Raw genomic sequence first — 12,098 nt, 5'->3', positions numbered from 1 at the left:
CCTACAAATTCTTCCATATACTTAGAAGCTCAAACAGCGAAGCGGATTTGATGGCCAACAAAGGGGCTGCTCTGGATAAAGGGTTGCTGTTCATAAATGAGGACAGATATGTAGAAACTCCTTACTAAATGCTTAGATAGATCAGCTGATTTAGAAGTACAAGCATGATGTAAACAGGGCTGCTTTGGCAAAGCCCCACTCTTTTTCTACTATAAATAATAAAAATATATCCGTTATAGTTAAAAAAAAAAAATATTAGAAAGAAACATGGGTGAAGAACGCAACTTTATGTTATAGTGGACTAAGGGAATATCTATTTTTTCCTTTTGCATGGGGCAAACAAGATTCCATGGGCAAAGATGGGACACAACTCTTGTGCCACTATGTACGATTGCTACTGATTGCTTCAGCTGATATGATTGCATTACAACAATCTGGTAAAGACATTGAAACTTCACCACATCTTGTCATTATTTTTACTTTTTTTTCTTATGCTAATGTTTTAATGATATAGTTTATCCTATATCCCTTGAATGTTTTAAATGAACAGATCAATTTGTTCACGTTCCAACAATGCTTTTTTGATAAATAAAAAAGGGAATTTGCTGCTTGATTTTACAATTAAGAGGAAATTTTGTATTTGATCCATTATATATTTGCAAAAGTTTCTAGTCCAGTTCAAAAAACAAGATACTCAGAGTTATATGGTATGTTTAGTTAGTAATAAGTCCTCTTTTGTAGTTCACCATGTAAGATTTCAATCAAGAGTGTCCAGAGTTCACTTCTATTAGGGAGCCACAAAGAATCCATGGTTGGGAAAGCATAGTCACGTAGTAGAAATGCATCAGGTGAGAAAGAAGCACACTATGGAAAATTATGTGACAAGGGAATAAATATTTCCCAAGGGCATAACATTCACAGGTTGATACTTGATACAAAGACTTCCTAACCCATCCTAAAGTCCTACTGGAAGTGTAAACTGTGGATTGAATGTAGATAAAGCAATTCCTGGGAACCATGGGATTTCTCCTAGAAAGAAAGAAAAACACGATGTGCATTATGGGAAGATAAAAGAACTGAATATTCTTTTTGATGGTAATTCCTCTACAAAGGTTAATACAGAGGATTTCTAGAGAAATAAAACCAAATCCATAAGTTCTATACCTATTTAGGAGTAAAGTGTAGCATTAATGGTGAAAATAGTGAAAAAATGTTGGAAATGTTCAATACAGCTCAAATTCTGTCTTCAGACCTTGGTGAAAGGGAAAAGTGAAAGGAAGACTTGGCAGAGGGCACTGTTGAGATAGAAAGAAGAAAATATTGTGAACCTAGTGGGAAATCAAAAGGTACCAGTTAAGGGTTCTCTGTCCATTCTCAAGCAAAAATAGTAGCGTGGATCAACGCTGTATGAGTTTACTAGCAAGCATAGTTGTGACTGAAATATCAAAATATGAGAATGCAAATGTTGTAGGCAATTCTGTAACAACTTTCATGAGAACATGAGAGAATTTAGGTCAGGATGGTTTATCAGGTTATGGATCCAAACTCAATTCACCTCGGAGTGATGATGTAGTAGGTCAAAATGTGTTGAATATGAAGAAAGAAAAGAATGATCACTATTCCATGGATCATCGAGATGCTTCTAGAACTAACTTGGATACATTTCAAAATTTGGAATTTACTGGTAAAAAGGAGGATGCTTTGAATTCCTCTATGAGGGATTTGGAAACTGTAAATGTTGCTATGGTGGGGGATGGTATAAAGGGCCTTATTGAGGACAGAATACAAGAGCACTATGTTCAAACAAGGGTGGGCAACAACCAAGGCATGAGTTCTATTATGATGTTGAATAACTATACATCAAAGGAAAAGATGGACTGGATTCAACTGTGAAAAACAATCTGAACTAGAGAGAAGAGACAGACAATAGGTACTTGGTGGAGACCAAATACAGGATGCAATTAATTTACAAGAAGAAAAGGTACATTTCAAGGGCATTAGTGTAGAAGGAGACAACCAGGGAATTAGTGAACACTGCTTAGAAAAGGAAAAAGAGGTTGGAAATGAAAACCAAGAAAATCGAAGTGAAGGATATGTTCCATGCATAGGGGCCTCTAATTCTGATGTTAGGGAGCCAAATAATTATCATGCAGGCCTTTCTGAAAACAATTTTGTGCAAATTACACATCAAGTGGCAAACATGGTTGGAAAAAGAAGAGGGCCATGACAAGCAGTCTAGATATAATAAGTTGCCTGATAAAGATGTAGAGGATATAAGTTTGTCTTATCAACAAAATAAAAGTACTGACGGGCTTGATGCCAAGGAATACCATTCTACCTATGGAATTGAACATGAAGACCAAGGAAAGGGTGAACACAAAGGTAATTAACATCTTCTTGTTGCCAGGAGCATCACATATAAGTCAAGAAACTCAGGAAACTCTGACCGAAAAAAGAGAGTGCATGGAACCAGAGCAGACTGTTGCATCTAGAGAAGTAGCAAATAAAGGAATTGGTGTGACTACTAGTTATGAAAAGAAAAATGTTACTACAGAGAAGGGATCTTGTATTGTTATTGATATTTGTGACATTGAAAGGAAATTTCAAATCAAACATAATGAGCTTTCAAAGGTATCTTCTAATATTGGTTATGAAGGTCCACAAAGCATTATAGTTGTATCTTCAACATTCGTAGAACATCAAGAATTTTGTTTGAAAACAATAGTATAGAGTGCGTGGTCAGATGAATTGCATTCTTTTGACAAAATTATGGCAACAACCATCCCTCTAGCAAAATATGACGAAAGCAATGATTCATCATAAATACTTGCTTTTGAATTAAATGAATCTATTGAACTGGATGAAGCGGGTCATTATGACGCAACACTATCCACATTAGCATCTCATTTATCAATTGTGCCTTACACAAGTGCTTCTCTTCCCTTCCCGTATTGTGCACTATCTTAGCAACACCAAGTGTAGTGGTTGCTAGGTCAAAGGGACCTTTCATTCCTTCAATAAATCCAGTGAAAATCATAGGAGAACTAGGCTAGAAAGGATATGGAGCAACAAGTGCTTTTCGACCAATAGATACTAGAATAATTGATCTTCAACATCCTATCTCCAAAATACCAATTTCATATTTTGATGCATTTAATTCAATTGGAAAAGGAAATAGAGATTCATTATATATTGATCTTAATGTGGCTTATGAGAAAAAATATGAAGATGGGGTAATAACAACGCATTTATCTTCTCAAATATGTGAACCATCAATAAGATTTGGATGCAGAGATATGAGCAAAAAAGATTTATATCTTCAATTGTTGAACCTTTTGCTCATACCAGGCCTTGTAGTCCTTTGAATTCATATTTAGAATTGAATCACATTGATGATAGTGGGGAGAATGAACTGATCAAAATTCCTCTTGGTATCAGTGCTGAAAATTTTGGATTGACTTTGAAGGTTGACACCAGTGTATCGTCCCTTGGAGCTTCATGTGTTCTGAGAGATTTTGACTTGAATGATGGGCCCACTTTTGATGATGGTGGAGTTGAATTTTTGCCTCAAAATTTCAGCTCATCTTCCCAGCCTATAGCTGACCTGAGAATGAAGGTCGAGCTATTCAATTCATCATCTTATTTTTCTACTAGAGATGCCTTTCAGTCATTTACAATACCTTTGCATTTTAATGACATGATAGATCATCAAGTTATCACTACATTTGCATCTGCATCTCAGTCTAATTGGAGTTCATTACCTAGTCCTAATTTGTTTAGTGGTGATATACATATAAAGGGCATATATCATTCTCTTCAGATCCTATTATTTCCTTTTCAAATGCCACTAGTAAATCATACCCATTTACTGGATTTCATTTTGAGTCAAGTTTTCATATTAACTCAGCTTCTTTTTTCATGTGACTCAACTTCCTATCCAGAATCATTACGACCAGGATATTTTCCATGCACTGCTCAACCTCATCTATCCTCTCTATGTCTATTCACAGACCAGTAGAAAAATGGATAAACCTTGAGCCAGTTGTGTCAGAAAGTATTCCAGAAAAGGATTTCATTGAAGTTAAATGCTTTCAAGTTCCAACTGAAGGAATGTAGATATTTTTCACTGAGGTGGTGTAGCCAAGTGTTCAAATATAGGGCATGCAATTCAATGTAAGCAAGCTCCATAGGATTGGACCCCAAATCCTATCGTGTAAAAATCCCATGCATACATGTATTGCAATGCGGGCACTCTAAATTTCATAGGCCTATGGTTTTCTACATTTACACAAAACCAAAAATCTCTGTAAGATTATGACTTTCCAGTGGAAAACCTAGAATTTACCCATCATTAATGCCCACATCACACTATTTTTTTGCCATGGAAGGGCTTACTGACATATTTTTTATTGGAATCTAGTGAGAATTTCAAGGATTGAAACAAATTGATCCGTATACTCTACATATTTATTATTTGTGAATCCATCTGTAAAATCCAAATGAACAATTTCGATTCATGTTTTACTGCATGAATCATTGGAAAAAGATCTGAAATCCAAGCACCTTGGCATGGTTCAATCCCAAATTTTTAATCCTATGAAAAGGACACATAGGCACAATCCTACAACTAAATTATAGTAGACACCCATAAAAATTGTCTCCTTAAATTTAGTTTTAGACATCATCTCTAACATCTTTTAGATGACAATTGTGATGATAACATCAGATGTCAAATATCTAATATCACATGTTTTTGGAGACTGGGACTCTGCAGTTGGGGAAAGGGTTTCTGGATACTTGAATCTATATCGTTGGAAAAGGGATTGTTCACGGATACTTGAATATATACTATCGGAAAATGGATTACAGATACTTGAATCTATACAGTTGGAAAAGAGATTTTTCATCAAACAACTAGAGCTAGATCTACGCAACTAGCTATTTATTTTCTTTAAAAACCATCTATATATTTAGATAAATGAATATTATTTTCTTCCGGAAGCTGAAAACTACCATCTATCATCTCTTTAAAAAACATCTATGTATTATGTATGCATGTAGATGGATGTTGTTTTCTTTCAAAAGCTAGAAGCTAGCATCTCCATTGGATTGAGTGCATTGAACCTACAAGTTTTTGTGTGTAATGTGGGTGGATGGATAACATTATTACTACAACAACTCCATGGTTGGGGTTTAAAGTGTTTTAGATTTGAGGGTGTCATGCTCACAGATTGAAAAAGAAACAACAAAATCGACATGTGGATCCTCTTTCTATGGTAATGATATTCATGTGGCCCCGGTAATAAGAATAATATAGTGAGCCATTGTTTGAATATGCCATGGATAAAACTCTAACTCAGGGATGACAAGTGAAGGAAGTAGTTAACCTCAGGTTGAGGATTGGTTGGTAATAAATATTTAATTATGACAAGTCCTGATAATTTTCCTTAGATACGAATTGAACCAATAATGGCACATTCATTGTACTCTATTATTCTCTCTCTCTAGCTAGCATAGGGAAACGAATTCTTCGAACAATTCAATGTTAGGTTTTATTAGTGTAGGAGGAAATAGTCCTTTTCTAAAAATTTGGTAGATATTTCTAAGAATTATAATTTGAAGTTGTTTATTTTGTGGAGTTATAGTGTTGCAGTAGTTTTTTCTAGTGCCACATAGATCATTGTTCTGATAGGTTGATTTAGGTTTAAGCACATATATAGGGAATTGTTCAAATCTCCAGGTTTTGAACAACGACATGTATTTTAAGCATAGGAACAAATTGCATTTCTTCAGGAAAATTCACAGACTGTATTGCTTTAGGAACAAATTTTCAGCTTCCATTGGTGTTAAGGGACACAAATTACAGTCGATTTCGCAGCAAAAACAAGAGAGAATGTATTGGGAGCATTGACAAGAATGTATGGCAGGTGAAGGTATCAAATTTTTATTTTATTTTAATTTACTTTTATATAACCCAAAAAAGTCATGTTAAAAGAATGACTTCCTATAAAACACTATGATATCAGTTGCAGGCTTTGAAATTTGAGGAAATTTTAACTTCAACAAAACAAACTGGTAAGCATTGTGACAGAGTGTAAGTCCTTAGATGGTCTGACCTATCTTTCGTATTTTCTTAAAATATATACTTACTCTTAAATTGTTAAGGCTTGTATTACTATGGTTTTTGGGAAGATTCATTTTTTAGATAGATCATTTTAACTAGTTGTACCCTTCACCTCCTTTGGATTGCATTGACTTCAACAAAAAACCATGATGCTGGAATTCTGGATATTGAACTGTGTAAATTTTGTAAAATGTATGATATTTCAAGAGGACATTACATACATCATCATGGAAAACAAGTCTTCAATTTGCAAGTCATTTGCAACAGTGATGTCTCCTTTGTAAATTAGTTGTATTATGTTTTCTTAGAAGAGTCACTTATATCTTTGAATATATATTAAACTATGGTTAGGGTGTAATGATAGAAAAAATGGTACTATAAATGATAGGAATAATCAAAGTGAACAGTTCTTATGATTGCAGGGATATATTTGCAACAAAGAGGATATAAGTAAGGTTTTTTCATTAGCCAAGTAAGTAGTATATTTGGTTATGCATGTTACATTCTGCATTCTAAATACTAAATCAAATTTTATATGTTTATTGTTGTTATTTTGATGTTTTTATTGGGTATAAAATTTTATGAATCATTCCTTTACATATTCCATTTGTATGCCTTTTTTTTGACATCTATAGCTATATTTTGTTTCAAGATTTCTTAGGTCATAATTTGTGTTTTGTCATCTACAATTTAGTATGTTGATTAGCATCGTATATAAAGTAGAGATAGTTGCAGACTTTCAAATATTATCTAGCTTTAGACTACTTATTCCGATGGTTGAGTTGTTGGTGGCTGGTTCTCTGTTCTTGAATTTGTGTACTATCCTTCCTTTTGTTGCACCAGAACCCTTACGAGTAGTAAATTATTTAATATAATTAGAAGCTTTTCTTTGTCATGGTGTAGATTTGATGCCGTGATACATTTTGCTGGATTGAAGGATGTTGGTGAAAGTGTGGCAATTCCATTACATTATTGTAAGAACAATCTAGTTGGCAACTCAAACCTATATTAATTATGGCCAAACATGGTTGCAGAAAGGTAATTCTAAACCTTGCCACTGCTAATAATATTTATAATTGTGTATATTATAGAATTGTGCCAATGTAGAGGCATTAAAGTAGAGTTATCAAACGTTATTAGCATAGTGCTCCTTAAGTTTAGTTTACATATACCTACCAATTTCTGCAATGTAAATCTTTCCAAAAGAACATGTTATAGTGTGGATGCCTTTCTTCATTTTAGGATTGATTAGGCCTTTTACATAGTTTAACTTTCCTGGTATGGTATTTAGGGGGAGATGGTGAATTTTGCACTACCCCTTTTCATAGTTTTTGTGATTTTATGTCAGTGCCTGATGTAAGGCAATGCTATTTTTGATATTGCATTCTCTTCTTCCTGCCTTCTTTGGAGATCATCTTTGCCTTTAGGAGAGTGTTGTTATATTGTCTCTCACTATAGCCATCTATTTTGAATACCTTTTCCAAGTGTTGTAGTTCTTGCTCTATGATCATCTTCAAAGAGCCTAGTGGCTCATTACTAGAGTGTTTATTGCAACTTGTTTTTGCACTGGATAATGAGGAGAATCTACGTGCAAGTATCTAGTGGTATGGGTTTTATTTTGGTAAACTTGATGGGATAAGCCAATAAGGATCCATCTTAATTATTTTTTATGAGAACATCAATGAAGGGAATGCTCCTATTATTTTCCACCTCCATCATGAATCTGATGCTTTCATTTTGGTTGTTGAGATGATTGAGAAATTCATTCATGATTTTCATTCCATGAGAGCATTCGATATTCATACATCTATGAATTGGTCCCTTTGATCTGGTTTTAGTGGAAGGGATCCTAATACCTTCTTTTCAAAGTACTTGATGTACATATTAGTGGACATTGATGACAATGGTAATCCCATGGCTATTTCTTCATTCTATTCATATCTGATTCCTTGAAGGATGAAGTATGTGGATTTGAGATATCCTTGATTTTCTTGATTTCTTTTTTAACTTCATTTTTTAGTAGATACTTTCTTATATTGTAAGAATTGGATCAACTTTAGAAACAATTCTGAAGTAACTAATAAACTTGTGCAACCACAAAATGTAGTGGCTCATAAATTTGTTATCCTTATGGTTATTCGTGGCGCCAGCTCAAGCTAATTCACGAGTTCGAATGATAGTAGAGTTATCAAGGAATTATTTGAGATATTTTAGTTAATCAAATCATCATTTTGATATTCTATCTGATTTATTACAAGTACATAAATCAATTCCCAGATATTTTTCAAAGAGGGCACTATAAAACCAATTTGACTTGAGCAAAATTTTGAAAAATTTACATTGTTTCACCTAGATCTAAATAAGTCATCCATTTGGTTAAAATGGCATAATTTTTTGTGATAATTGATTCACTATGATTAAATATATGCAATATGTAATGGTATGTATTTTCAAAATACTTGTGTTTCATAGCATACAAGCACAAAAATTCCTGATTTTAAGCAAATTTGTCATCCGTTTTGATTGTGTGAAAGTTTCGTGTTTAATTTGATATAGAATCTCAAAATATATTTTGTTATTTTTTCTAATTAAGATGTGTATCGTCTTGATGCTTCCAATTCCTCCCTAGTGGCATAATAAATGGGTCAATAGAGAAAAAAATGAAAATTATAAGGAAGGATAACATCTCTCTTTAGTGTTGCTCTGAGATCAATATATAAAATGTTTTCATTGACGCTGATGCAAGTGAGTAAGATAGTTGGGGATTATTGTGATCCATTTTGGTATGCATACAAGGATATGTGTATCGGTGTTGTCTACTGCTCATTTATGGATGATTTTGATCCATTTTAGTATGTCCATTGCATACAAGGATATGGGTATCAATGTTGCTCAGTTATGACACTACTAGATGTTAATTTCATAAATTATTTTTAGTAATTTAACTTGAAGCGTAATCATGTTTTACTCAAATATGTTTATCAAAAGGTTTTTTCATCACCAGCTACAGTCTATGGACAACCCAAGGTGATTCCTTGTGTAGAATACTTCTAACTTTCTGCAATGAATCCCTATGGATGCACTAAGATATGTTGTTCAACTTGATGTGTGCACCAATAGTTATATCTCCATATTGTATTTTTTTAGTTGTTGAGTGCGGCTGCTATTTTAATAACTATTAATATTTTCTAAGTAGATTCTTACATTTTTTTTGCTTAAAATAATTTCGTTATTAGTGGTTAGATGGACCATGTAGCTACAGAAATTAATGACTTTTCCATCTGTTTCTTCAACTCTTCCTTGAAGATATAGCCCATGATATTTATAAGTTAGATCTAGAGTGGAGAATGATTTTACTAAGCTACTTCAACCCAGTTGGAGCTCACCCAAGTAGCCAGATTGGTGAATATCCGAAGGGAATTCCAAATAACCTCATGGCTTTCATCCAACAAGTGGTTATGGTAGGCAACCAATGTTGAACATTTATGGTAATGATTTCCCAACAAAGGATGGCACAGTGGTAGGATAGAATACTATATTCAATATTTGATGCTATTATAAATTTTTATAGAGATGCCAATTTGTTTTTTAGATAACATAGAAATTTTTGGTTTTGAATCTACACACATGAAATTACTAGCAGAATAAGAGCTTTCCAAAAATGTCATATTAGTATGTGGCAGAGTCAGTCTCTTAGGATAATTTATGAGACTATTATATATTAGAACATATTGATTATGCAATACTTGCTACTTATTGAACATTGATACTTGGACAACTTTAAGAGACCATTTTATAGGTCATGGATCTTTGAACCTATTTCTTTTGAAGCTTGCAAATGTTTTTGACTATTGTCAACTCTTCAATATGCTACTTTAACTCCTCACTCATTTTTTTGTTTACGCATTTTAGATTGTCTATTTGCAACTATTTATTTTTGTTCTACTGTACTTGCAATGCTATTAGATTCGAGACTAATTCATGTGGTAGACTTGGTTGATGGTCATCTGCGCTCCAAAGCTATTTAATGCAAGCGACATAGGTAAATTTCCCTTGAGTTTCATGATTGATATTTTTGCCATAAATTTAGATCATATAATAAGGAGATCTCAAAATTATTTTAAGTGAATGTATCTTTTCTATGCTGGAAAAAAGGCTTGTACAACTTTTGTGTATTGATTCCTTCATTTTTTTAATATGGTCCTTAAATTTAGTTGTCTAATATAAAGAATTCATTGATATTTTGACATTTCAATATGTTAAGGGTCGTAGATTAAGAAGACATTATGCCTATATTTCACATTTTTAGTAAATCTATGCCTTTTTTTGCTACAAGTACATATTAGTATTGTCAATGATCCGTTAATATATGGGAAGATTTAAATAGCCATTTTCGTTATTGGATGCAAACTTTTCAAATGTTTTTTTAATGGTGATGTTTTATTTTCTTTGTTTATGCAGGTCATTTGGCAACATAGTGGCTACTATCACCCAATTGAATAAAACTAGTTTGGGTTTCCTGAGCTTCATGATTGATATTTTTGCCATAAATTTAGATCACATGATAAGGAGATCTCAAAACTATTTTAAGTGACAATGTATCTTTTCTATGCCGGAAAATAGGCTTGTATAGCTTTTTTGTATTGATTCCTTCATTTTTTTGAATATAGTCCTTAAATTTAGTTGTTTGATATCATTGATATTTTGACATTTGAATATGTTAAGGGTATTAGCTTAAGAAGACATTTTGCCTATATTTCACATTTTCAGTAAATATATGCCCTTTTGGTCAATGATCACTTAATATATGAGAATTTAAATAATTATTTTTGTTATTGGATGCAGGATTTTCAGGGGTTATTTTCTATGGTGACACTTTATTTGCTTTGTTTATGTAGGTCAGCCGACAACATAGTGGCTACTATCGCCCAATTGAATAAAACTTGTTTGAGTTTCTTGCGTTTATTCGGGAAAATAGCATTGACGTAGTTGATATTCCAACGTTCATCTTCTTTCATGTCTTATACTCTTCATTGTATCTTCTTTCATTTTCAGAAGAGGAACTAAGTATTGATGGTAAGAAGTAGGAGTTGAAGAAAGAGCAGACCAATAACATTGAAGCGGCAAATGCAGAAAGAGAGAAAGATAAGAGAACTAGTCTAGTGATACCCTTAAAGCCAATATATCGCATGAGATATACACATAGAGACTAATTGTCAAGTTTTTAGAGTTGTGAATTCACCTACAATGCTTTGGAAACACAATGATAATGTTTTGAAGTGATGAAACAATATTTTATGTATAAATTGTAGTCCAACCAATATTAAGTTGGAAACTCATGTTGTAATATTTGACATTTCATATAATATAATTTACGTGGTTGAAATTATTTAGTGTTGTACTTGATATTATTTAGTATTGTAATTAACATATATAATTTTTTGTTTTCATATTAGATGAACGTGCACATTGTATAACATTTTTTTTAGTTGCAAAATCATACTAATTAATTTGTTGATTAATAATGAACACATGAAATCAATCTAAAACTACTAAATTAGTAGTTTATATTGATTAACAATGAACAAATGAATATACGACTAAATTAGTCATTTATAGTTTTATTAATGAAAGTAAGTGAAAAGAATATTAACTACTAAATTAGTTGTTTATATAATGAATATGAAACTACAAAAAAAATATAAGTGATTACTGTAAACGATAAATTTGTGATTATAAATGACGACTACATTTTGCATATATACCATTCTTAGTAGCTAATTTACAGTATCTTATAACACGACCAAAATTTAGTCATATTTCTTTGGTCTTTAATTGGTTTCCAACGACGACTAAAATTTGCATATATATGATTATTAGTAGCTAATTTACAATATCTTTTAATGCAACCAATATTTTGGTCATATTTCTTTGGTCATTAATTGGTTTTTTGGGGTGATCATATAGTAGTATA

At 32.6% G+C, this 12,098-nt stretch overlaps 1 long non-coding RNA gene across 2 annotated transcripts; it reads left to right on the top strand.

The window, feature by feature from the left end:
* The first annotated feature begins 306 nt into the window (after window positions 1-306).
* LOC149206326 (uncharacterized) lies at window positions 307-11,494 on the top strand. 2 transcript variants are annotated; one of them, XR_016252545.1, is made up of 6 exons: window positions 307-437; window positions 6,547-6,596; window positions 7,028-7,162; window positions 10,091-10,166; window positions 10,586-11,018; window positions 11,180-11,494. It is a non-coding gene; the product is annotated as an uncharacterized LOC149206326 (long non-coding RNA). The 2 variants fall into 2 exon arrangements; XR_016252546.1 differs by lacking the exon at window positions 10,586-11,018 and having other exon boundaries at window positions 11,023-11,494.
* The last annotated feature ends 604 nt before the right edge of the window (window positions 11,495-12,098 follow it).

The sequence above is a fragment of the Pinus tabuliformis genome, chromosome 1_2 (genome assembly GCF_031772625.1).
Source record: "Pinus tabuliformis cultivar Carrire ecotype Pingquan chromosome 1_2, CPIR1, whole genome shotgun sequence".
Classification (NCBI taxonomy): domain Eukaryota; kingdom Viridiplantae; phylum Streptophyta; class Pinopsida; order Pinales; family Pinaceae; genus Pinus; species Pinus tabuliformis.
Note: the sequence above shows the minus strand (reverse complement) of the source record. Positions and strands in the feature narration are given on the sequence as shown.